Raw genomic sequence first — 27,677 nt, 5'->3', positions numbered from 1 at the left:
AAACCGCAAAAAAATCTCATAATGTTTTAAGAAGGTTTATGAGTTTGTACTGGGTCATATTCAAAGCCATCCTGGGCCACATGTGGCCCACAGGTTGAACAAGCTTGCTCTAGTCCTTTGAGACACATAGTTAGGTTATTCATTTGACATCTTTTTTTAATGTAAACATTTATCACCAAAAAATTCCCCTTTAGAACTGCTTTTGCTGCTTCACATAAGTTTTGTTATGTTGTGTTTCCACTGTCTTTTGTCTCAAGATAACCTCTTCAATGTTCCTTTTGTTTTTTCTTTGATCTACTGGTTGTTCAAGAATGTGTTAATTTCCACATATTTGTGAATTTTCCAGTTTTACTCCTGTTGTTATTGATTTCTAGTTTCATACTCATGCTTACAAAAATACTTACAATTTCAATTTTCTTAAATTTCTTAAGATTTGTTTTATGATCTAATGTATCTTAAGTTCTATGTGCACTTAAAAAGAGTGTATATTCTGCTACTGTTCAATGGAATGCTCTGTATATGTCTGTTAGGTCCATTTGGCCTATAATGTTGTTCAAGTCTGTTATTTATTTTCTGCCTGGCTAAAATCTATCTATTGCTAAAGGAGGGTTACAAAAGTCTTTATTATTGCATTACTATCTACTCGTCCTATCATATCTGTTAAAACTTTAGAATCTTGATTTTCTCATTATAAAAAGTATTTTGGTGCTCTGATGCTGGATGTATACATATGTACAATTATTATATCTTCTTGATGAACTGACTTATTATATAATGACTTTGTCTCTTGTGACAGTTTTTGACTTTAAAGTCTATAGCCACCCCTATTCTCTTCTGGTTACCATTTGTATGAAATATCTTTTTCCTCCAGTTGTTTAACAAGGCATTGTGGAGCAAAAAAAGAACAAAAAAAAAAGAAATATCTTTTTCCATTTCTTCATTTTCAGTATATGTGTGTCCTTAATGCTAAAATAAATCTCTTGTAGGCATCATACTGTAGGATCTGTTAAAAAAAAAAAATTTTTTTTTAAACAACTCTGTCTTTTGATTAGAGAGCTTAATCCATTTACATTTTTTTTTTTTTTTTTCTGAGACAGAGTTTCACTCATGTTACCCAGGCTGGAGTGCAATGGCGCGATCTCGGCTCACCGCAACCTCCGCCTCCTGGGTTCAGGCAAATCTCCTGCCTCAGCCTCCTGAGTAGCTGGGGTTACAGGCACACACCACCATGCCCAGCTAATTTTTTGTATTTTTAGTAGAGACGGGGTTTCACCGTGTTGACCAGGATGGTCTCGATCTCTTGACCTCGTGATCCACCCACCTCGGCCTCCCAAAGTGCTGGGATTACAGGCGTGAGCCACTGCGCCCGGCCTAATCCATTTACATTTAAAGTAATTGTGGATAAAGACTTACCATTGTCATTTTGTTGTTTTCTGACTATCTTGTAGTTGCTCTACTTCTTTCATCCTCTCTCAATGTCTCCCTTTGTGATTTTTTTTTTTTTTTTTTTTTTTTTGGGTAGTTAGATGCTTTCTCTTTATCTTTTGTGTATTTACTACAGGGTTTTTTCCCATGCAATGTATATAAGTCATCTTGTAGTTATAATAGACTGTTGTAAGCTGATAAAAATTTAATTTCAATCACATACAAAAACTCTAACTTCTCCACACCCTCTCCAAGTTTACTGTATTGAGGACACAATTTATATCTTTTTATATTATATATAAAAATTATTCAAGGGGCCAGGTTGAGTGGATGGTGACAGTTCCTCAAGGTATTCAAGAAAAAATCTAAAGACAACAGAAAACCATTAAATAACTAAGAAAGGAACCGATAAAATCATCAACAGTAAATAAAGATGATAAGAAACAAAAAGAATCAGTAAATTGAAATGTTCATAAATGAACATGACCCTGAATAATTTGTTAATAGAACCTCTATATAAAATTATAAATAATTTAACTCACATATGCGATATATGCAAAATCACACGTTAATACACTTTGAGCATTTAGAGAACTCTGAATGAACATTTTTATTATACGCTATTTTCATGCATATGCTGACTTTGAACCTAACCTTAAAGATGTGCCTTCTTCCTAATAATGATTCATTTGCTTTTTTCTACGAAAAAAAAATAAAAGTATGTGAAAGTTGCACATCTGTGGAAGGGGCACAGAAAAAGAAACAGAAGAACATACACTACAATTAATGTAAAGATTAGACACATAAACCCCAAAAAACTTTGATGAAACAAAATTAGGAAAGGCAGGATTGCTTTCTAGTCTTAGGAAACTGAACAAAATGAGTGGCCAACAAAATACAAAAATTCCAAATGTCTATCTCAAAAAAATTATTTTCTCCTATCATTTCAGTCCTGATTCTACAGAAAGCCCTAATAATTTTTATCATTCTGGTATTTAAAAAGAAATTTCTTCCAATAATACATTACGTCTAAATACATAATTCATATAACCAAGAGGCCAATTACTTTCAGCTGTTATCTTTCTGAAAAGTATGTTAAAAATATATATATATTCTATAAATTTAAAGTCAGGGCCTTAGAGATTAACTTCATAGTCATCTAAGCCCATTTTTTCATTAATAGTAGGATAAATATTTCCATAACTGACTACTAGGAAGGGATGATATAGCTCAACTGAGAAAAAAAATCTGACTCATCCATCCTTGGCCTGTGCACCAATTCTTAAAAACTAGCACTGATTATCCTTAGTAGTAATACTGGTAAGGGTACATGCTTATTTTAAAACTATTTTTTCTCTTGGCTAGGAGAAAAATAGTGATTCTGAGAAATGAGGGGGAAACTAGATGTCTAGAAACTTGAGTTGTATATATATTCAATTTGACATACCTCAAAGATGATCTGATATCTCAATTCTCATGTTAAGTGGAGATACCACCTAGCTTTCCATCTCAAAAGTAAGGTGCTCAAAAGTAATCCCAGAACTTTGGGAAGCCAAGGTAGGAGGATTGCTTGAGGCTAGAAGTTCGAGACCAACCTGGGCAACATAGGGAAACCCTATTTACAAAATACATTTAGAAAAATTAGCCAGGCATGGTGGCACGTGCTTATAGTCCCAGCTACTCAGGAGGCTAAGGTAAGAGAATGGCTTGAGCCCGAGAGATAGGGGCTACAGTGAGACATGATTGTGCCACTGCACTCCACCCTAGGTGACACAATGAGACCCTGTCTCAAAAAAATTAAATTAAATTAAAATTAAATAAAATAAAAATTTTAAGGCAGTTAAAAAAAAAAATCTGGAGTTGTGGGTTTTGGTTCCAATGTGACTTAGGCAAAAGTTACATTTCTAGGCCTCAGTTTTTACATCTGAAAAGTAAGTCAGGAGGGCCACAGGATTTCTAAAATTCCTCCAGCTAAAACTTAACAGAAGGAAGTTCCAAAGATCAATAGGAGGCACTGAAGAATTACTTTTAGTCTGGAAAATCAATTGTAACAAAATTTCCATGTCAAAAACCTCTCAGATTTATAGAAAACATACCACCATAATTAAATGTTCTGATTATATTTACATCCTGGGACAGCAATTATCATTTATCCCTATTAAAAAGCAAATGCCATGCAAATACATGTTTTGGAATACCCTAACAATACACTGATCTGAAAATATTCTATAATATATTCTCAGCATTTCCCAAAATGTATTTCTACAACTTAGTTCATTATCAAATAGGTTTGAGATGTGTTTCCAATGTAATTATATTCTTTCTTTATAGCAGAAATTACTAGTGTTCTATACATTCTTCACAAAGTAATTATTTTGTTACATACAAGCTATTCCAAATTTATTTGGATCAAAAAACCCTTTTGGGGAATATCTATCAATATCTCAAAGTGTTTCAACTGCTCAAAGTACAATTACTTACTTTGTAGTAAACACAGGCACTATTATCAGACAAAACACTGATCAAATTTTATTATAATTTATTAGAAAAGTAAGTAAGATTTAAAAAATACTGGAATGATCAAGAACTACAGTAACAAAGGCTAAAAACTGAAAGCTCCAATAATCTACCAAGCATTAAAATTTTCCATGAGGCTGCTAGATGTGCTTTCGTATTTGAGACTAAGAAAGTAATACATAGTCACATAAAAGAAATGGGATGGAAAAAATACTTAGCTTCTCTCAGGTGCCACAGGTAAAATGAAACTCAGTCAAATGAATATAAGAATATGTTAAAAAATAAGAACAGAAGGAGGCTTGCCCAACAGCTATCAAAATTTTTCAAACATATTTCTTTTAACATATAGGTATTTTATCATATAGGTATTTTATCATTCTAATATTTAAAAGAGAAATTTCTTCCAATAATATAGTGCCAATTAAGTGAGGAAAATAGATGGACATTTCCCTTGAAAAACAAGATGCCATTCAGAATACCAGATTATTCCAGAACTAACATTCATTAAGCCAAAGGACTTAAAAATATTCTAGAAGCAGAATTTAGTACATGAAAGTTTATCAGATTCAGTTGAAAGAAGAATCTTCATCTAAGGCAAACTGAAGAACTGATGAGCACTCTAAAACGAATCCCTAACTTTAGTTTTTAGTCTTTAACATTAGTCTCTAGTCTCATGCTTAATTCTTAATTCTAGATTTACTAGTCTCATTCTTAATGTTTTCTAATGCATAAGACTTCATAACTACAAACTGATATAATCAAACTTATATGTTATATTGTGATTTTGTTTAATAAAAAAAAAAATTTATCCAAAAGAGCCTCTAAAAATGAACTATTTTCGGCTTTCAGAAAACATCAGCACGTATTTTATTCCTTCCAGTAAAGTTATCTTAATTCTAACAAAACTGGACTGACCTATAACTCTTGGTATTTCTGATTTGAAATGGCAGGATAAAGATTGTATGGTCCCCTATTCCTCTTAAAAATATCTGAAAACAACTAGGAGAGGAGAGTGCGAAACAGAAACACAAACCACATCTCCAACAAACTAGGACATATCCCTAACCATACTATATGAGAAGGGCTACTAAATACAGTGAAGGTAAAGAGGGATGCTGGGAGAGCTCAAGCCAGGGAAATGGCTTGCATCTTCCAAACTCAAAACTATCAGTTCAGTTCTCTAAATTACATAACAGTCAGAAAAGCAAACCCAATAGTCCCTTCCTGGAAACATTTGAAGCTTTCAGACCTCATTACTGAAACACAGAGTCAGGATTGGACCCCCTTCCCCCCCCCAAAAAAGGACATACCCCTTCCTAAGAAAAGCTGACGCAGACTCATGACGATAAATACTGCAATAGTAAAATTGTTGTTTTTCAAAGATTTAAATGAGGAATCCTTTGAGAATCTAGGCAAAAACAAAACAACAACAACAAAAAAAAAACACTAACTTAAAATGTGAAGGAAGATGGAATCAATGCTTAAAAATCAGTGAAGCAGGCGGGGAGCGGTGGCTCATGCCTGTAATACCACTACTTTGGTCAGGAGTTTGAGACCTGCCTGGCTAACATGGTAAAACCCTGTCTCTCCTAAAAAAAAAAAAATACAAAAATTAGCTGGCCTGGGTGAGGGTGAGGGAGGGGAGGCTATAATCCCAGCTACTGGGAAGGCTGAGGCTGGAGAATCGCTTGAACCCAGGAGGCAGAGGTTTCAGTGTGTCGAGATCACATCACTGCACTCCAGCCTGGGAGACAATAGCGAAATTCCTTCTCAAAAAACAAATCAGTGAAGCAGTATCTAGAGTACCCAAGTATTTATCTCCAGTATAAAACCAACAGTTAAATATTATTAAATATACAAAACCACAAGGAATATTGTTTTCATAAACTTTAAGAACATACTCCATAAAGTTCAGCCATCTAAAAGAAAAAAACTATCCAAAACAACAAACTTTGAGCATCTGAATCCACCTAACTATTGATCTAAGACTATGGCTATGGCTACAGAATATAGTGTAATTATTACAGTTCCTGACAATGTTTTTATATAACCAACAAAAACATGAGTAAAAAGATTAAGAAATGCTAACATCTTTATACTGTACTGCTTTACGTCTTTAAGTGTATTTCAATTGTTAACAGATCTTATCTCCTAGTCCATTAGGTATAAAAGATGAGGCTATAATCATAATGCTATAATAAATATAAATGAGCTAAATACATTCATTTATTTAAGTCTCAGATTAGGTCTCAAAATAGAATGTAACTATATGAACACAAGACTCTTCTAACCCCCAAATTTGGATGGATGAAAATGAGAGAAGGCCAGGCACAGTGGCACACGTCTGTAACCCCAGCACTTTGGGAGGCTGAGGCAGGTGGATCACAAGGTAAGGAGTTCAAGATCAGCCTGGCCAACTAAGCAAAACCTCATCTCTACTAAAAATACAAAAATTAGCCAGGCTTGGTGGCATGCACCTGTAGTCCCAGCTACTTGGGAGGCTGAGGCAGGAGAATCGCCTGAACCCAGAAAATGTAGGCTGTGGTGAGTTGAGATCATGTCATTGCACTCCAGCCTGGGCAAGAGTGAGACTCTGTCCCCCACCAAAAAAAAGGAAAATGAAACAGATTTACATATTCAAATGACACAGGCATTTATAAGCACAAGGATATTCACACTAGCATCATTTGTAACAGCAATGTGTGGAAACACCTAAATGTCCACCAACCAGGACCTTTAGATAAATTAACATAGTTATTAAAAAGAATGGGGCAACAATTGAGTCAGTATAGCATATGGGATAATAGAAAAGACTCTGTAGCCAGACTGCTGAAGGCTGTAGCCAGAATGCCGAAGGCTGTAGTTCACCTTCTAGCTGACAACTTACTAGCATGTTATTTAAAGTTTGTGCCTCAATTTCTTCATCTATGATAAGGGAATAATATTTACCTACTTCTCATACTTGTGATGAAGATTAATAATCAATACAAAAACACGTGCTAGAACAGGGCCTAGAACAAAGCATCATGTAAGTGTTAGATATTATTAGAGTTAAATGAGAAAAAGTGAACTGCTGAATAGCATATATGCTACCATTTATAAAAAAAACTTTTAAATATATACTTATATGTGTATAAAATAAATATATATGCATAAAATATCTGCAGAAGGATGAATAAACTCATAGTAGTTTCCCAGGAACAGAAATTAAACAGAAGAGGTTTCAGAGTGGGAGAAAGGTTTACTTTACCTTTCTATATGTTTTGAATTTTATACCACATGCATGTATGGACTAGACAAAAACTACTTAAATTACCTTAAAAAATCTTAAGGAATCCAGGCTAACTGAACGCAGTGCCACTTTTCTGGTTAGTTCTCTGTCTACCATGCCTAAGGTACCTTTACTCAATTCCAGGGTCATACAAACAGCAAATTCTCAGTAAAGGTATGTCCCCAAGCTATACAGAGTTCAGATATGTAATGTTGTCACCATATAAAATATAAAAGAAACATATCTTAGGAGACAACACTGCAAGGACATATGTAAAGGGAGTGTTCACTGCAATGTGCATACGAATAGCACAACATTGGAAATAATGTACATTAATAGACTAAATTATGGCACTATGCAATATACAGATATTAAAAATGACAGCATAACTTTATGCATATAAAATATAATTTTTGTACATAAATAACAAATAGTAAATTCTAGACTCCACACAGGAATGCAGATATATTTCATCTTTTCATTGACTATGATTTGTGATATGGCTATATAATTTAATCATTCCTATTATCAACTGATATTTAGGTTGTTTCTATTTTCCTTTACATTTTTTAACCTTATTTTCACCAATATATATATAATGCTTCACTGAACATAAATCTTCACCCACAGGGACTAATACTTCTGTAAGGCAGATTGCTGAAAGTAGAACTATTAGGTCAAAACTAGTATGTGTTTTAAATTTTTGTATGTAGTTCCAAACTGCCTTCTTCCAAAGAGCCTGCATCAATTTATACTCTCCCAACCTTACAAATTAGTGATCATTCTCATCAATCTGATGTATAAAAAAGGATATATTATTTTTAATCTATATAATATTAGTAAGAGTGTGTAAATCTTTCCATTTCTCCACTGTCTGTAGTATTCATACAAAATATGGGTAAAAGCTACATTGTGCTTAACACACACTACAGCCTTTCTAATTTGCCAGAATTTAATCTTTGGGAGCCTCACATAAAAATCCAAACTTCTCATTTAAAAAAGTCAAAAGATATGGGCATCACTGGACTGGATCCACATTTCTTTTGTTTGTTTGGTGTTTAGAGACAGGGTCTTACTACATTGTCTAGGTTGGAGTGCAGTGGCTCTACACAGGTATGATCAGTGTGCACTGCAGCCTTGAATTCCTGGGCTCAAGAGATCCTCCCACCTCAGCCTCCAGACTACATGTGTATGCCACTGTGCCCAGCTCTGTATTTCCTAATGACAAAAATCAACTGGCATTGAAAAGACGCTGTACTCCACTGTCCACATTGGACAAATCAACAAGACAGAAAATTAACAAGGATATCCAGGACTTGAACTCAGATCTGGACCAAGCGGACCTAATAGACATCTACAGAACTCTCCACCCAAATCCACAGAATATACATTCTTCTCAGCACCACACTGCACTTACTCTAAAACTGACCACATAATTGGAAGTAAATCACTCCTCAGCAAATGCAAAAAATGGCAATCATGACCAACAGACTCTCAGACCACAGTGCAATCAAAGTAGAATTCAGGGTTAAGAAACTCACTCAAAACAGCACAACTACAGGTATTGATCGACTTACGACCCATGCAACTTACGACCATTCGACTTTACGACCACAATCGCTAGCCATGACTGCTCCGCATCTGGCAGCGCAAACGTTGCCCAGCTGGGCATACAACAGTGCGGACCAGCTTCCGGCAGCACTACCATCTCTGCGTGCACCATTTCAACTGTTATCCCAGACTCGGTACAGCAATTTGTGTTTTGTGTCTTGGATGTTTTTCATCAAGTCTCTCCCAATAAACTTCTTATACATTTCGAAGCAATGGACCCAAACATCGAACAATTTGCAAGGATTGAACGGATGGCGCACGATGTGTTTCGTCCGTATCGTGAAATTTATGAAGAAAAAAAGAAACATACATTTCAGACAAAGCTCACCATGTTTATGAAAAAACCAACTCCGGTAACCCCAACTGCTGCCTCAGATGACGACATCAATGATCCGCAGCCAAGCACCAGCGGCCAATAAAATGTTTCGTACATGTTTATATATTTTGATATGTTTTGCAATTGGGAAAATGTTTCCTATGGTATTTTTTACACCTGTATTTTGTATTTTTGTATGCACCTGTATTTTGTAATTTTGTATGTTTTGCAAATATTAAACCAGTTGTACTGGTAATGCAGTGTTTTACTTAAACCTGACGAATGTAAAAATAAGAAACAAAACGGTGTAGAGATGATACAAGTGGCATAAAATGAACAAAGAAAATTATGATATATAACAATAATGAAAGAAAATTATGATAAAATATGACTTAAAGTTTTTATAACATCATTTCACAGTACTGTACATACAGCCTACTCAACTTATGACCAAATCGTGTTACGACCGGTCTGTCGGAACCAATCGTGGTCGTAAGTCGAGCGCTAGCTGTGTATATGGAAATTGAACTACCTGCTCCTGAATGACTACTGGATAAATAATGAAATGAAGGCAGAAATAAAGATGTTCTTTGAAACCAATGAGAGCAAAGACACAACGTACCAGAATCTCTGGGACACATTTAAAGCAGTTTCTAGAGGGAAATTTATAGCACTAAATGCCCACATGAGAAGCGAGGAAAGATGTAAAATCGACACCCTAATATCACAATTAAAAGAACTAGAAGACCCAGATCAAACAAATTCAAAAGTTAGCAGAAGACAAGAAATAACTAAGATTAAAGCAGAACTGAAGGAGATAGAGACACAAAAAACCCTTCAAAAAAAAAAAAAAAAATCAATAAATCCAGGAGTTGGTATTTTGAAAAGATCAACAAAACAGACAGACCGCTAGCCACACTAATAAAAAAGTGAGAGGAAGAATCGAATAAATGCGATAAAAAATGATAAAGGGGATATCACCACCAATTAATACAAACTACCATCAGAGATGACTACAAACACCTCTATGCACTTAATCCAGTAAATTGAGAAGAAATGGATCAATTCCTGGACACTTACACCCTCCCAAGACTAAACCAGGAGGAAGTTGAATCCCTGAATAGACCAGTAACAAGGTCTGAAGTTGAGGCAGCAGATAATAGCCTACCAACCAAAATAAGTCCAGGACCAGGTGGGTTCACAGTAAAATTCTCCCAGAGGTACAAAGAGGAGCTGGTGCCATTCCTTCTGAACCTATTCCAAATGATACAAAAAGAGGGAATCCTCCCTAACTCATTTTATGAGACCAACATCATCTTGATTACAAAACCTGGCAGAGACACAACTGAAAAAGAAAATTTCAGGCCAATATCCATGATAAACATTGATGCAAAGGTTCTTAATAAAATACTGGCAAACTGAATCCAACAGCACATCAAAAAGCTTATCCATCACGATCAAGTCAGCTTTATCCCTGGGATGCAAGGGTGGTTTAACATACACAAATCCATAAACGTAATCCATCACATGAACAGAACCAATGACAGAAACCACATGATTATCTCAATAGATGCAGAGAAGGCCTTTGACAAAATTTAGCAGCCCTTCATGCTAAAAACTCTCAATCAACTAGGTATCGATGGAAGATATCTCAAAATAATAAAAGCTATTTACAACAAACCCATAGCCAATATTACACTGAATGGGCAAAAACTGGAAGCATTCCCTCTGAAAAGCGGCACAAGACAAGGGTGCCCCCTCTCACCACTCCTGTTCAACATAGTATTGGGAGTTCTGGCCAGAGCAATCAGGCAAGAAAAAGAAATAAAAGGTATTCAATTAGGAAAAGGCTTTTCAAGAAGAACTACAAACCATTTCTCAAGGAAATAAGAGATGATACAAACAGATGGAAAAACATCCCATGCGCATGGTTAAGAAGAAGCAATATCGTGAAAATGGCCATACTGCCCAAAGTAATTTATAGATTTAATGCTATCCCCATCAAGCTACCATTGACCTTCTTCACAGAACTGGAAAAAAACACCCTCGTATGGATCCAAAAAAGGGCACACATAGCCAAGAAAATCCTCAGCAAAAAAACAAACAAACAAACGAAAAACAACAACAACAAAGCTGGAGGCATCACACTACCTGACTTCAAACTATACTATAAGGCTACAGTAATCAAAACAGCATGGTACTGGTACCAAAATAGAGATACAGACCAATGGAACAAAACAGAGGCGTTGGAAGTAACTCCACACATCTACAACCCTCTGATCTTGGACAAACCTGACAAAAACAAGCAATGGGGAAAGGGTTCCCTATTTAATAAATGGTGTTGGGAAAACTGGCTAGCAATGTGCAGAAAGCTGAAACTGGACCCCCTCCTTACACCTTATACAAAAATTAATTCCAAATGGATTAATGATTTAAACATAAGACCTAACACCATAAAAAAACCATAGAAGAAAACACAGGCAATAGCATTCAGGACATAGGCATGGGCAAGGACTTCATGACTAAAACACCAAAAGCAATGGCAACAAAAGCCAAAATAGACAAATGGGATCTAATTAAACTTAAGAGCTTCTGCGCAGCAAAACAAACCATCATTAGAGTGAACCGGCAACCAACAGAATGAGAAAAAATTTCTGCAATCTACCCATCTGACAAAGGGCTAATATCCAGAATCTATAAAGAACTTAAACAAATTTACAAGAAAAAAACAAACAACCCCAACAAAAAGTGGGCAAAGGATATGAACAGACACTTTTCAAAAGAAGACATTTATGCAGCCAACAAGCATATGAAAAAAGCCTCATCATCACTGGTCATTGGAGAAATGCAAATCAAAACCACACTGAGATACCATCTCAAGCCAGTTAGAATGGCAATCATTAAAAAATCTGGAGACAACAGGTGCTGGAGAGAATATGGAGAAAAGGAAGGCTTTTACACTGTTGGTGGGAGTGTAAATTAGTTCAACTATTGTGGAAGACAGTGTCGCAATTCCTCAAGGATCTAGAAATAGAAATTCCATTTGACCCAGCAATCCCATTACTGGGTATATACCCAAAGGATTATAAATCGTTCTATTAAAAGACACATGCACACATATGTTCACTGCGGCACTGTTTACAATAGCAAAGACTTGGAACCAACCCAAATGCCCATCAGTGATAGACTGGTTAAAGAAAATTTAGCACATATACACCATGGAATACTACGCAGCCATAAAAAAAGGATGAGTTCATGTCCTTTGCATGGACATGGATGAAGCTGGAAACCATCATTCTCAGCAAACTGACACAAGAACAGAAAACCAAACACTGAATGTTCTTACTCCTAAGTGGGTGCTGAACAATGAGAACACATAGACACAAGGAGGGGAACATCACACACCAGGGCTTGATGGGGAATGGGGGGTGTAGGAGAGGGATAACGGGGTGGGGAGATTGAGGAGGGATAACATTAGGAGAAATACCTAATGTAGAGGATATGGGAATGGATGCAGCAAACCACCATGACATGTGTATGTATACCTATGTAACAATCCTACATGATTTGCACATGTACCCCAGAACTTAAAGTACAATAAAAAAAATTAAATAAAAAAGAAGCTGCCCTCTCCAAGTGCTCTCCAATTCAACCACCTCACACATTTCCCTTACTGGGTTCACTCATTTATGTTACCTGCCTGGTCTCCTGTAAGAATTTAAGTGTAGTATCCCAGTTCTATTGGTTTATTTGGTTACATACAGGCTATTAAGATTCTTAGTGTGAATTATATTAAAATACCTTGTCTTGTACAAACGTAAATATTTCCTGTTTTTCTTTTTAACTGAATGATATATAAATAATCATAAATATATATAAAACTTTTAAAGTCTAGAAGAACATCCATAAAATGCTATCAGTGCTATCCTTCAATTACAGGTGATTTTCACTTTTTATCTCTGTATGTGTATCTTTTAAATATATACAATGAGCAATCACTCCTTTCATAATTAGGAAGAAAACTACTTTCATTTTGAAACAAAATATATGTAACACTGATAGTTATGTTTACTTTTAAACTGATAAAGGATAAAGCCAATTAAGACTTTACCTATGAAGAAAACCTGAGAGCATAACACAAGATGAGGTCAATACAATAATCAGAGATCATTTAGTCTAGAATTACCCATAAAAAACTTAATATCTACTACTTCCAGCCAGAATTACAATATAAACTGTTTTTACAAATGACATTCAGAAGTACACGGAGTGATATGACTCACTCTGAAGTTGTAAAACAAGTTTTTAAATATTAGCAGTTCAGAAAACCAATTTTCTCCAATTATAAATATTTAAATTTTTACAAATATAAAAAGTATATTTTCATTTGGTCAACATTTATACTAAGTGTCATGCATTTAGTATACCTTGTACTTTGCAAGGTGCAAAGCATACAATAAAGCACAGTATTTGCCTGAAAGCTTATACACAAGTGAGTAAAGCAAGAAAAAAATCGAGTATGTGCTGTTGAAGCACAAAGGGAAGGCACTTGAATTAGCCTTGGAGGTTAGGGGAATCAGGAAAGGCTTCTTAAAAAAGGTAACATCTAAGCAGGTATCAACCAAAAAAGGTGAAAGGGGGCCAGGAATCCAGGTGTCATCCTGACTTCTCTCTCCCCTTCAATTTTTACATTCTGATAATCACCAAATCCTATCAATTTATCTCCCCAAATTTCTCAACTCCATTGCCTTCTCTTCATTGTCACTGCCATTACCCTGCTACAAGGTATATCAAATTCTCTTTTTTTTTTTTTTTTTTTTTTTTGAGACGGAGTTTCGCTCTTGTTACCTAGGCTGGAGTGCAATGGCGCGATCTCGGCTCACCGCAACCTCCGCCTCCCGGGTTCAGGCAATTCTCCTGCCTCAGCCTCCTGAGTCGCTGGGATCACAGGCACGCGCCACCATGCCCAGCTAATTTTTTGTATTTTTAGTAGAGACGGGGTTTCACCATGTTGACCAGGATGGTCTCGATCTCTTGACCTCGTGATCCACCCACCTCGGCCTCCCACAGTGCTGGGATTACAGGCCTGAGCCACCGTGCCCGGCCTCAAATTCTCTCTTCTAAATAGTCTCACCAATTTCTCAACTCCATTGGCTTCTCTTCACTCTGTCATTACCCTGCTACAAGGTGTATCAAATTCTCTCTTCTACATAGTCTTCTAACTGGTCTCACCATATTCACTTCCCCAACCTGTTCTTAACCTAATCACTGTTGCATGTGTTCTTTCAAACACTCAAATCTAATCAGGTTAATGTCCAATTAAAAGAACTGAGGGAGGTCCTCAGGATTAAACCCAAATTTCTTCATAGTAATTACCATGTGTTGAAGATCTGGCCCCTGCTTACTTTTGTCACAACTCTTACTATTTCCCATCTCGCACTATGGTCACATCAACTTCTTTCACAGTCCATGGAAGAGTCTTCTATCTCCTGTGTCTCGGACTTACACAAGCTATTTTCTTCCGCCAGAAACAAAGATTTACAATTCTTCACTGAGCTAACTCCTACTTACTCTTCAGACCTCAGCTCAGAGGTCTGGGAAGGCTTTTCCCAATTATTTAAAAGCCTTTCTGCATACCACCTCCTCTGTATTCCCACTTAAAACTCCCCCTAACAGAACACCTATCATACTATTATTAGACTTGGCAGGTTAGTTGTCTGTCTCTCTCATTTAAAGGTAATGGGAAATAGGAACACTACTGTCTTTTTCACAGTTGTATTCTAGTACTTAGGACAATACTTAGCATATGTAACACTTATATTTATTTAAAAAACAATAAATACGTGTTAATTTGGCTTTATCTGCCATTCTAGACAGCATGCTTATTACATAAAGAAGCAATTTTACTCTATAAAGTACTCTAAAACATAAAAAATATTATGAACCTTTTATTGAGCACACAATAAATGCTCAATAAACACTGGCTAGCATGATAAATAAACAATAAACGAGGTTTTACCTCATGCATGGAGTTCCCCTATCACCTACTTAAAGTTAACTCCAGGTCGCTCAAATTTTGACATGAATACCTAAAAATGACAAGATTTCAACTGTATTATTTATTAAAATGTAAAGGCTTCTTATTCTTTTAAATAAAGAGCTCTCCTACCTAAATCATGTAAAGCTATATAATTTGGCAGTTTAAGAATTTAAAAAGGAACTTTCAAAATTAGAAGACCAAAATATTGGTTCAAAGAATAAGAAAACACCCAAAATTAACATGCTCAAAGGAATGTTATTGTTTACAGAGAAATGGAAAAGCACATCTTTAAGCAGCAAAAGTGAACCTGAGGTAGGACAGAGGCTAAAGGCTGTCCATGAAAATAAAATAAAATGTTCTACATTGGTTCATTTAATTAGAACTACGTCAAGAGTCCTGCATTACTTCTTACGGGAAAGCAAAAGACTTTACACGTAATTTAGACTCTAGGAAAACAAGAGTTTAGAGAAAAGAACTGAAAATTCCTGTTTACACAACCCACAATATAAACCATAATTGGGATTACAGCTCTCTTGTATAACACTTCAATTCACCATATGCATAAATGGCAAAATTCTTCACCAAAGTCTCCCAGTTAAAAGGCAAGGTAGGGAAGAGGGGATTTAATAGTCTCAAAATAACTAAGACATAATGGTAAACATCAAATATCTTAACCAAAAATTATCTGAAAAATTTTAATGCCACACAAACATTACAAAAAAAAAAAAAAATTTTTACTTGTGAATATTTGCTTAAATTGCCTTTCTTGCCAAGGAACTCCAAACATGCCATATACAACTTAAGCATTCCCAAGATCTACTTTTCATTTCCTATGCAAACTGGCAATTAAAAAAAAAAAAAAAGGCTAGTTATTTAATTATTAGTATAAAGCAAAAGAGAAAATATAACTGCTATATACACTAAGATGACTACAATATTCAATATAGTATTTTCAAAGAAAAAAGATTTTCAGGTCTTTTAAGCTAAAAATGTTAATTAAATTTACTACGTTTTTGTACATATAAACCCAAACATTTCTTCACTATAAATCCTTTCCATCACTCACTCTGTAACTATCAGAAACTGTCAGAAAAAAATAAAATAAATGCACTATCAATAACAAGACTAGGAATATATGGTCTCAAGGTATCTTATATCCAAGAATCAGTCAGTAGTAAGTTGCCATGATTATAAAACTGGCCTTTCTTACATTTATATGGTCCATTTCTGAGACATCAGAGAAAGACCTCTACATTCAACTATTTATCTACTATCCTGATCATTTGGTTTTTTAAATAGAACATATATATTTTGAGTTTTAAAAATATAATCTCATTTATCTCTGTATTACATTTTAAAAAATATCACAAAGCAAAAATCTTCTAAGATCAAAAGAAACATAATAAGCAGTCATACTCAATTTAATGATAATAGGAATTTTTCCCATCAGAAGTTACTCAAAATATTGAAAGGTAGCTCTTGCTTCTATTTTTTAATATATATAATGGAATATTATTTTTTTAATTTAACACATTAAACACAACCCTACAATTCTCAACTGGTATGTACTACCTACTATCTTCTGGGTATTTGAAGACGGGACATTTGGAAGGTAATTAGGTTTAGGTGAAGTCACAAGAGTGGGGTTTTCATAATGGGATTAACATCCTTGTAAGAGGAGACCAGAGAACTTGCTCTCTCACATTTTCTGCCAACTGCAGATACAGCAGGAAGACCACCATCTGTAAGAGACTCTTCATTTGCCATGAACAGAATCGGCTGGCACCTGGATCTTAGGCTTTCCAGCCTTCCGAACTGAGAAATATATACCGTGGTTTAAGCCACACGGTCTATGGCATTTTATTACAGCAGTTTTAGCAGATCCCAAAATTAGATTCCCACATAGATTACAGAAGCTTGAAATGAAAAAATTTCCATACCACAAACATGTAAATCATGTAGTAATTTTCAGGTAGCAAGTGATATGTTATTTAAATAATGCCAGGAATAAAAACTGTTATTTGACAATAGTGATTTTTAGTTGTTCTTGGAAGCAACTCAAATATTATCAACTTGCATAATTAGTTACAAAAACTGGATAACGGTCATAAGATATGCTAATGAAAAATTTTTATTTTTACCACATGAATCTACTAGTTATAGATGATCAATTTTCAAATAAATTGAATATAACAAAATATATTTAAAAAACTTCACTTATATTAAACAATTTCAGCTTTCTTTAATAAAACAAAAATCCTGAAGATCTTGCCACAGGGTCATTGTATGTATTTACATACATACACATATACACATGCAAATACCAGGTATAACTGAGTTCCAATTGAGAAAAAGCCAGGAAAGTTTTTTCATACGCATTAAGGAATTACTTAGAGTTAACTCTCCAAGAGTTATACAGCTGAATTTTTTTGAGACAGGGTCTGGATCTGTTGCCCAGGCTGGAGTGCAGTGGTGTGATCTCAGCTCACTGCAACCTCCACCTCCCAGGCTCAAGCCATCCTCCCACCTCAGTCTCCCAAGTAGCTGCGATTACAGATGTGTGCCACCACACGCTGTTAATTTTTGTATTTTTGGTAGAGACAGGGTTTCACCATGTTGGCCAGAATGGTCTCAAACTCGTGAGCTCAAGAGATCCGTCTGCCTCAGCCTCCCAAAGTCCTGGGATTACAGGTGTGAGCCACTGCGCCTACCATACAGCTGACTTTTAAAGCGAATTTCAGTCCATTCTTTTGTGTAACATAAAACCTTTTAACTAAAACATTTAATATTAATCTATCTTTTACAACTAGCGTAGGCTCAACAATAAGCTGGTAAAAGTATGTTTTATCAAATTCCTTTATAACCATATTTTCCTGAATAAAAAAGTAAATAAACTAGTGAATTTCCTTCTTTTTAATACTTTCTCATCAATTTCAGTATCTGGTTCTCATAGGCTGCAACAATGCTACAACGACTGCGTTGCACAACAGTCTGGGGGAAATAGTGTTTGTTGCCCAGGCTGGAGTGCATTGGTGTGATCTTGGCTCACTGCAACCTCTGCCTCCCAAGTTCAAGCAATTCTCCTGCCTCAGCCTCCCAAGTAGCTAGGACTGCAAGCATGTACCAAGTCCAGCTACTTTTTGTATTTTCAGTAGAGTCAGGGTTTTGCCATGTTGCCCAGGCTGTTCTCTAATCCTGACCTCAGGTGATCCACCCATCTCAACTTCCCAAAGTGCTAAGATTACAGGTATGAACCACCGCAGTTGGCTAGGGGAAATATTTAAATAAAAATTATTTTCACTAAAAGCTTTAAGTATTGTACAAAAGCATAACAGGAATATTTATATCAGTTATCAAACTTTTCCTGATAAAAGACTGTTCTGTTTTAAAAAGTGACTATTTTAAAAGTCGTTTTTCTCAAGCCCCCAAATAATTATTTTCATTAGCCTTATTTACAACCTAACACATTACTGCCTGATTTATTTCAAACATTCACTAACCATCATTATATCATCAGAATATCTTAAGGTGCCTAACACAAAGTCTGACACAATCTCACATCATTTTGCAGTTTCTCTATGCTTTGTTCTTGTCCCAAATACTCATATTCTGTTGTACTACTATAAGCTATTACATAACAGGAGGTGGGAAAAATTTAAAAAATACTGCAGCACTACCAGCCATTTAGCATACTGAGTTCCCACAGTTGCTCAGTGGGTGTTCTGAAACTAGGCCATTTTCTAGTATTAAGAATTTCAAATCACTACTTCCAAAGTACAGAAATAAATGTCTTCAAGATTCAATCATAAAACCTTACTATTTTAAGCTGCCTAGTATATAAGCATCCCATTTATATGAGTCTAGAGTTGCAATTAGCACATGATTGATAAACCAGTATTTGTTTTAGGAGCAAAATAACTAGCTCTCCTACCTATTCATATAGTCATAGAATTCAAGAGATCACAATATTAAAATAAAACGTAATTTGAACCAGAACAAAAGCTCTGGTGAAATTTTAAATTCTATATCCCAGATATATACAAACCCAAACTGAATTAAATATAACCTATTTCAGGTCACCCAATCTGTCAGACACCACATACTTTTAGCAAAGAACTATGACTTTCAATCTAATTTTCCCCGTCCAGGTGACCAGAAAATGCAAGAAATTGAAGCTTAGTCTCTTTAACAAAATCAGAGTTGAAATACTTACGCTATTTTGTCTTATCAATGCAACAGGTTATGTTTTCATTAAAAGCAGATCAAGAAAACCATGCTGCTACTCAATTTTACATATTTCATAGCAAAGTAAATAAACATATGTTAAACATAAAATCTACCTCTACAAATTATACGGTACTGCATTGACTCAGTACTTTCAAGTAATTGTTTCAACTTATTTTGTTCAATAAATACTGGCACCTACTATGTTTTACCTCATTAAGCAAACCTTTCCAGTAAGAAAAGCTTAACACAGTGAGTTTTAAATTGTTTAATACTGAATGGCATTTTTTCGAACTACATGGTCTTATGTTGTCTTTAACAAAATTTACTACTTTCCAATAACCTCTTCTTCATAATTCTAGATCATCATTTTTTATACTATTCTATGTATAAAACAGTGTCTTGAAAGATTGTAGGTATGCCTGTCATAACATTAAGTCGCTATAAACTGGTGTTTTTACAAAATGTCTTACATCTGCCTTTTGACTGTTTTACTTCTCTTATTTTCAACTCTTATAACTCTAGGAGTAATTTCAGTCCTTTTTACATTTGGTTACCAAACTTTTAAAAACTGTACACCATGTGAGAATAAAAATGCTTGAATTAAGGCGTGAAGGACTTTAAGAACAGAAAATGCATGTTTCAAAACAAGAACATTATGACACCTCTTTGATTTTCCTTTGGCCTGTTGAGTTTGTTTTGGGACTGTAGACTACTAATCTAAAACTAATTTTCTACTTGGAGCCTACAAGGTCTAGACATTTTTTATTGGTGGAACAATAAAAGACAGACATACTCAATGCTCATCTTGAGGCTTACAGTCTAGCAATAACGACAGACATCAAACATATTACAAAAATAGTGAATATTATAAAAGAGGAAGTAAAAGTGCTTGGATACCTTCAAAGAGAAGAACCTAACTAGGGATCAAAAGAAGGTCTCCAACAGGATGGGACACAAAATTGAGGCCTGAAGCGTGATTAGAGTTTAGCCATGTAAAGAGTACATGAGGTAGTAACCAAGCAGATGACACTAGAAAGTTTTAGTGTCCTAATAAGTAATCTCAAGATAAATGAGGTGTAACAACAAGTTTAAGGCAATAGCTAAAATATGAATATTTAAATAAATTTCTCAAATTTTTTTAATAAAAATAATTAGAAGGATCAAAAAATGCAAATAAAAATGTTTTAACATAGAAAACTATGGCGCTTTGCAGGGAATGGAGTTTGGGACATCAAAATTGGGACTCACTATGCCCTGTTACAAGTATTAAATTAAACTGCATGAAGGGTCAGGCAGGGTGGCTCACTTATCATCCCAACACCTTGGAAGGACAAGGCAGGTGGACTGTTTGAGCTCAGGGGTTTGAGACCAGCCTGGGCAACACAGCAAAACTTAGTCTCTACAAAAAAACAGAAAAATTAGCCAGGCATGGTGGCACGCACCTGTAGTCCCAGTTACTCGGGAGGTTAAGGTGGGAGGATCACTTGAGCCCAGGGAGGTCAGGGCTGCAATAAGCCCCGTGACTGCACCACTGCCTGGGTGCAGAGCAAGACGCTGTCTTGAAAAAAAAATGCTGTGTGAAAAATTACTCAATTCTCAAGTTCAGGGAACTTTTAAATCATACAAGACCAAACAAAGCCTTCTTCCAGGACATAACAGCTGACTGTACAGTTTGACTTGCCTGAAGAATGGCACTGTCAAGTAAGTATGGAAAATGTTTTTTAAAGTGTACTCAAAGGAGTACATTTTAAATGATTATACAGAAACAAACAAACAAAAAACACACTTTACCATGAATGCTAAGAAAGTTCATAAATGTTACTCTTAACATGATACATAAATGCAGAGACAAGATATTTAAGTGATTTTGAAACATTATTAGTATCCAAGTTCTAAGCCTGGGTATTATTTCCCACATTAGGCTGACATATTCTCCTCGTACTTAATTAAAATATTAATGAAAAATAACATAGGTAAAAATTTTTTCCCTTTCTTTTCACAGGTATTGAAGGTAAAGTTTTAAATAATAGTTTGGAATAGCTCCTCAACATTAATACAGGTCTGCAGTTCAAAGCACAAATAAAAGTGGGAACACAAGAAATATTATTAATAACATAAGCGTTAATCAAAGTCTACCATATGACCTACTATTATTACTAGAATCCAAACTGTTATTCTTCTCTAACTGTCCAAGTGGAGCCAAACATATCTGGCCTTTCTGGTTTTACTACCCTCCTCTATCCTACTTATTCCTCAAGAGTTAGTTCCAGTCCTATCCTCCAACAGGCATCGCCAGTTGTACACGCAGTCTGAGTCTTAACTCATCTGAGTTTGCCAGTGTATACTGCTGTTAAAGCATGTGTCACATTGTTTAACAATTAACTATTGACTTGTCCAGTTCATACGACAAACTCCAAACTTACAGAAAGAAGGAAACATATTTATCTCTGTATTCAGAGTCTGGGACACACATGGACACACACAGAGCAGAAGTTCCATGACATTGGTGAATGTGAAACTGTAGTAAGAAATATTTACAGAACAAAATTGAAAAGTTAAAGACTATTTGCAAGACTGAGAAAGTACTGAAAGCAGGCTGAAGTGTTATATAACACAAAACTGGAAACTGAGAAAACTCAAATTTAACTGATCAAATTAACTCCAAGTTCTAGAAATTATGTGTCAGAACAGGCGATTTCTTTACCTCCAAGATATCAGAAGAACAAAAAGAAAAAAAGATCTATGTTTGTCAGCTGTAAAATTATAGGGCTTTTAAATAGTAATTGAGGGCAAATAAAGTATTGAAACATTAGAAGTCTTCCTAGTGCTGCCAGGCACAGTGGCTCACGCCTGTAATCTCAACACTTTGGGAGGCTAAGGCGGCAGATAATGAGGTCAGGGATTCAAGACCACCCTGACCAACATGGTGAAACCACATCTCTACTAAAAATACAAAAATTAGCCAGGCATGGTGGCACGCACCTGTAATTACCGCCACTTGGGAAGCTGAGGCAGGAGAATCACTTGAACCTGGGAGGTGGAAGTTGCAGTGAGCCAAGATTATGCCACTGCACTCCAGTCTGGGTGACAGAGCGAGACTCCATCTCAAACTCCCCCATAAAAAAAGTCTTCCTAGTGCTATAAACAGAAGATAGTCATGCAGAAATAATTTATAAAAATATTTCAGATTCATTTCACATAGGGACCAATTATAGCCTTTTTGAAGGTCTCTTATAACGTTTTAGCTACGAGCAGTATGTTCATTCTAATAAATGAATCCTTACCTTTTAGATTATATACTACTTTTTGCAATCAGTTCTGACCTTTAGAGAAGTTGGAATGAGATATACAGTGTGAAGCTGAATTGGTCTTTTTCTAAATCTTGATAATGGGAACTGCATACTTTCTCAAGAAGCACATAAGCTACCATCATCTCAAAGGCTTAAGGATCGTTGGTAATTAGAATATCCTTTCGTGTGTGCAAACTTTGCTTTGCTGAATTAAAGATGCTATATTAAAAAGTTGACAGCCAGGGGGCAAATACCAAACAAAACCAGAATGAACACTAATTTATATTAAAGTAATTCAATTATATATTTTAGAACATAAACAATTCTCAGAGTTATGCATGTTTGCTTCAACCTGCAATGATTAACAAGCACTTTTAAGAACACTCTATAATATATGAAGTTCAAGCATTCCACAGGTCATCTGTAATTTATAAATCATTCAGATTTCAAAAGTCAGTTTAGAGAGTTGGAAAATATAAAAATTTAACTACTATATTAAGAGAAAATATTTCAAAAAAGATCTACAGGGCACAACTCTGATGCAGTGTAACAAGTAAATGAAACAAAAATGAGAAGACTAGGCAGTTAAAATCGGGGATTACAAGGAGAGCAGATGATATATGTCCATAAATTAGTCTAAGAAAGATTCAGCCAAATTATATGCCTAATGCATAACATAATGCATGAAATAAATATCCCATGTATATCTAAATTTCCTCTGTTAACTGATATTTTATAAACAAGTAGCAGAATTTTTCCAAATCCAAGCTATAAATCTCAGAACTCACTGAAGGATTTGTGGGTTAACGTGTTTTGTTGTTTTTTATTGTTTTGGGTTTTTTTTTTTAAATCTTTTGTTATAAGCAGAAATCTTTTTTCTTTTTTTTTTTTTTTTGAGATGGAGTTTCACTCATGTTACCCAGGCTGGAGTGCAATGGGGCGATCTCGGCTCACCGTAACTTCCGCCTCCTGGGTTCAGGCAATTCTCCTGCCTCAGCCTCCTAAGTAGCTGGGATTACAGGCACGCACCATCATGCCCAGCTAATTTTTTTTGTATTTTCAGTAGAGACGGGGTTTCACCATGTTGACCAGGATGCTCTCCATCTCTTGACCTCGTGATCCACCCGCCTCAGCCTCTCAAAGTGCTGGGATTACAGGCGTGAGCCACCGCGCCCGGCCTATAAGCAGAAATCTTATGTATTTTTATACATGAAAGCTACATGACTGATATAGTAAACCAAATTCTAAAGATAAATTATTTCACTTAATCTTCAGCCTCCAAAAATATGCATCCTTATATCTACATATAGAGTTTATATCTTTTAGTCAGATTCTTATATTTAAATATTTTTACCAAAAAAAACCCCAAAATATTCAAATGGTTTAAAGAACAGTCTTCCAAAAATACTAAATTGTACAACAAATATTGAAAATGAGCATATTTTCAAGACAAATAGGACTATAATTTATCCACCTGTATAATAAGAGAATTTCAACTTTATTCACCCTTCCTCCCTAATTCATACAAGTAAGCCAAGGCAATAAATATACCAACCACTATTCAGAAGTCAATTTTGGAAATATTCCACATAGAATTCCAGTTTATGTCTCTGATGCAGAGGGAGAAAAGTCATTCTTTCCTTACCCAAGTCACAGGAAAAAAAACAGTAACATATTAAAAGTTTAATTCCAGCAAGTGTGACAAAGGAATTTGTAATTTTTGTGTTTCTATTTAAACATGAAATGTTTCAAATTTCCAACTGGCTTGTAGTTCCCAAGTTGATGCATGACCCTTACTTGCTACAACTACCAGCAAAACGGCTCTGATGAACTTTCTGAATACCATAGTTTCAAAAACAAACAAATCGGCCGGGCGCGGTCGCTCAAGCCTGTAATCCCAGCACTTTGGGAGGCCGAGGCGGGTGGATCACGAGGTCAAGAGATCGAGACCATCCTGGTCAACATGGTGAAACCCCGTCTCTATTAAAAATACAAAAAATTAGCTGGGCATGGTGGTGCGTGCCTGTAATCCCAGCTACTCAGTAAGCTGAGGCAGGAGAATTGCCTGAACCCAGGAGGCGGAGGTTGCGGTGAGCCGAGATCGCGCCATTGCACTCCAGCCTGGGTAACATGAGTGAAACTCCGTCTCAAAAAAAAAAAAAAAAAAACAAATCTAGCTGCAAACTATTAATATATATTTTAACATCACTCTTTAATCCATAATTTGAGAAAATTTTCTAAACTTAAAAATAATAATAATGAGTGATCAGAAAACAAATGTCAACTTTTAAGACAAATGTAGCTATTTCTTCAAAAACTGAAGGGGTTAAATAGGGATGGTTAATAGATATAAAAAACAGAATGAATACGATCTAGTATTTGATAGCACAACAGGGTGACCATAAGCAATATATTTAATTGTACATTTTAAAATAAGAGTATAATTGGATTGTTGTATCACAAAGGGTAGATGCTTGAGGTGATGGATACCTCATTGACTCTAATGTGACTATCATGCATTGTATGCCTATATCAAAATATCTCGTATAACCCATAAACACCTACTATGTACCCATAAAAATTAAAAACTAAACATAAAACTGAACAAGCACCTTGGGAAAATGCAGTACCCTTAAAGACAGGATATGCCCGTAATTTCAAACCGGGATTTCAATATTGTTTTAGATGTTAGCTTTTCATTAAATTTCAGCCATTTGAAAGTTACAAACCTTAGACAAAGTCTTTATTTAGTTTTGTCTTTATTTTTGGCTATTTTTCAAATGGATACTTATAATTACATGAAAAGTTTACAATATATTTAATGTCTAAGTAAAGATAAAAGTTTCTCATACTCCGGCTAAGTTCCATATGTGGAGAATGGTCATTTGCAAACTTTATTTCTAAAATTCTTTTCACTGTCACACAGCAAAACACCAACACTTGATAAATTCAAATTATAAATATAACCTTACTGAATGCTACAAATTGCATGCAATAGCTAAGTCTCTTCAAGTACACAGTAACAGTTCTACAGCCCATGGCACGGAAGATGAGGGTAAAGATCAGTACACTAATAAACTGAGGTCTTTAAATTAAAACTGTTTTTCAGTGGTGATGCTGCACTTAGTTACAAAAACACCTGGTTACACAAGTGTACCTTAGAATTCTGGAAAAAGGTAACCAAAAGCTTTTGATACAGTAGTCCCTCTTAAGAAACTAAACGCACCTGGTATCTAAGAAGAGTATACGAAATGACACAGGTGTAAGCCTAGACACTGCTGGTAGTTATCATGCTGGAGGCAAACACTATGTAGTCCACATCTGCAACCTAATTTTGCTTCAGCATCCCCAGAGACTTCGAAAATATTTCTTTGGGTAGGTTGCAAAACAGTGCTTCCTCTTTTATTCTCATCACCCCCATTACGATACAAAGCAACACAGACAAAATCAAAAGGCCAACTGCAAGGGCTTAAACACACACACAAAGCATCTTCTTTCTAGCTCCCAAATCGGTTATTTATTCCACCTGTTTGTAAATCCACAATTCCACAATAACACAAACTGCCTGCTGAAAGAAAGGAGGGAGGAAAGAAAAGAAAAAGAGGAAAAAGAAAGAAAGAGAAAGAAAGGCAAATTAATGCTTCGGAGTCATTACTCTTCCACCTAGGCTTGGGGGGTGGGGGATGGTACAAAAACAATGGATATTGAGGGGCTGGGGGAAAAAATCGTCTTGCCCCAAAGCCTCTTGTATTAAGAGCCTGGGGGAGTCGAGAGACAGAGACTAGTTTTCCTCTCTCCGTAAAAGCTGGGCTATCACGGGGAGAGGTTGCCATCGGGCATGTTCTGCGAGGCAGTCTCGAAGGGCTACAACTCGCTTCGCCAGGCAACACACCCAGAGCCGATCCAGCACACTTCACTCCGGGATTTTTAGGGAGAGGAGAACCGGAGAGCGCGGTGGGCTCTAGGGAGGGAGCGCCGAGAGACCCCACCCTGTAGGACCGCCGCTGCGCCCGGGCCCTCGCCAACGATTTACACGACCCGGGCACCCCGCGGGCTGGGCCCGGGACCGCCGGGGGCCGAGAAGGGCGAGAGCGTCCGCCGGGCGCCCCCGGCCCGCGCCCTCGCGCCGGCTTGCCCTCGCCCAGGCGCTGTCCGGGCCGCCTGCCGCCACCGCAGGCCCAGCCCCGGCCGCTGTCAGAGCCGGCCGCCTCCCTCTCCGCGCCGGGCTGCGGGCTTCCACGCGAGCCGGTTTCGAGGGCCCCGCAATCACGGAGACAGCACCCAGGAAAGCGGCGGCTGCGGCGGCGCCTCCCAGGGCCCCGGCCCCTCGGGCCTCGCCCCAGCGCCGCCGGCTCGCGCCTGTCAGGGCGCGCGGGGCCTCCCCCTACCGACAACCAGCCTGACTGCCCGACGGACAGGAAAGTAGGCAGGAAGAACCGATCAACACACACCCTCCACCTCATCGGCCCCGGGTTACCGTCAGGAGCCCCGACTCCGCCATCCTCCTCGCTCACCCTCCTTCCTCCTCTTCCTCCTCCTCCTCCTCCTAAGAAGCGACGCTGCCCAACCGCCGCCCCCCGCCCGCCCGCCCCTCCCCCACTCGCCCCGCCCCGCCCCGCCCCGCCCGTCCCTCCACTACTCTCGCTCCGGCCGCCACGCCCCACCCCTCCGGCGTGGGCCCGTCACTCGCTAGGCAAGAAAAATGGGCGGAGCCGGGGCAAGTGAAGCTGCCCAATTAGAGAGGGGCACTGGCGCCAGCTTCCCTGTCTCCGCCCTTTTCCTTTACTCAGCTCCTCTACGCCGTCTCCCGCCCACTGGGCGCCGCTGGCTAGCCGGGCTACAGAGCAAGCCTCCGGCAGGGTAGAGTGACAACTCCCCGACCGGAAGTTACTGTTGAAGCTAAGGTGGCCATAACTGATAATGGCAACAGGAGTTTCCTGGCTTCCTGTTTCCCGGGTGACGTAGATTTTTTTTTTTTTT

General features: G+C 36.9%; 1 protein-coding gene across 5 annotated transcripts in view; it reads right to left on the bottom strand.

The window, feature by feature from the left end:
• Positions 1 to 27,677, bottom strand: part of SHOC2 (SHOC2 leucine rich repeat scaffold protein) — an 88,752-nt gene that overhangs the window by 60,489 nt on the left and 586 nt on the right. The window contains exon 1 of one of the 5 annotated variants that reach the window (XM_032281597.1): positions 27,175 to 27,508. The exons of 2 other annotated variants lie outside the window; for them this stretch is intronic. The gene's annotated coding sequence lies outside the window, so the exon portion shown is untranslated. Of the gene's footprint in view, positions 1 to 1,413; positions 5,511 to 27,148; positions 27,509 to 27,677 lie in introns of those variants that run through there. 2 more of the 5 variants (XM_032281600.1, XM_032281599.1) reach the window with 2 other exon arrangements.

The sequence above is a fragment of the Sapajus apella genome, unplaced genomic scaffold (genome assembly GCF_009761245.1).
Source record: "Sapajus apella isolate SASKATOON/1434 unplaced genomic scaffold, GSC_monkey_1.0 scaffold13, whole genome shotgun sequence".
In the NCBI taxonomy this organism is placed as follows: domain Eukaryota; kingdom Metazoa; phylum Chordata; class Mammalia; order Primates; family Cebidae; genus Sapajus; species Sapajus apella.
This window is presented reverse-complemented; position numbering and strand designations above follow the sequence as displayed.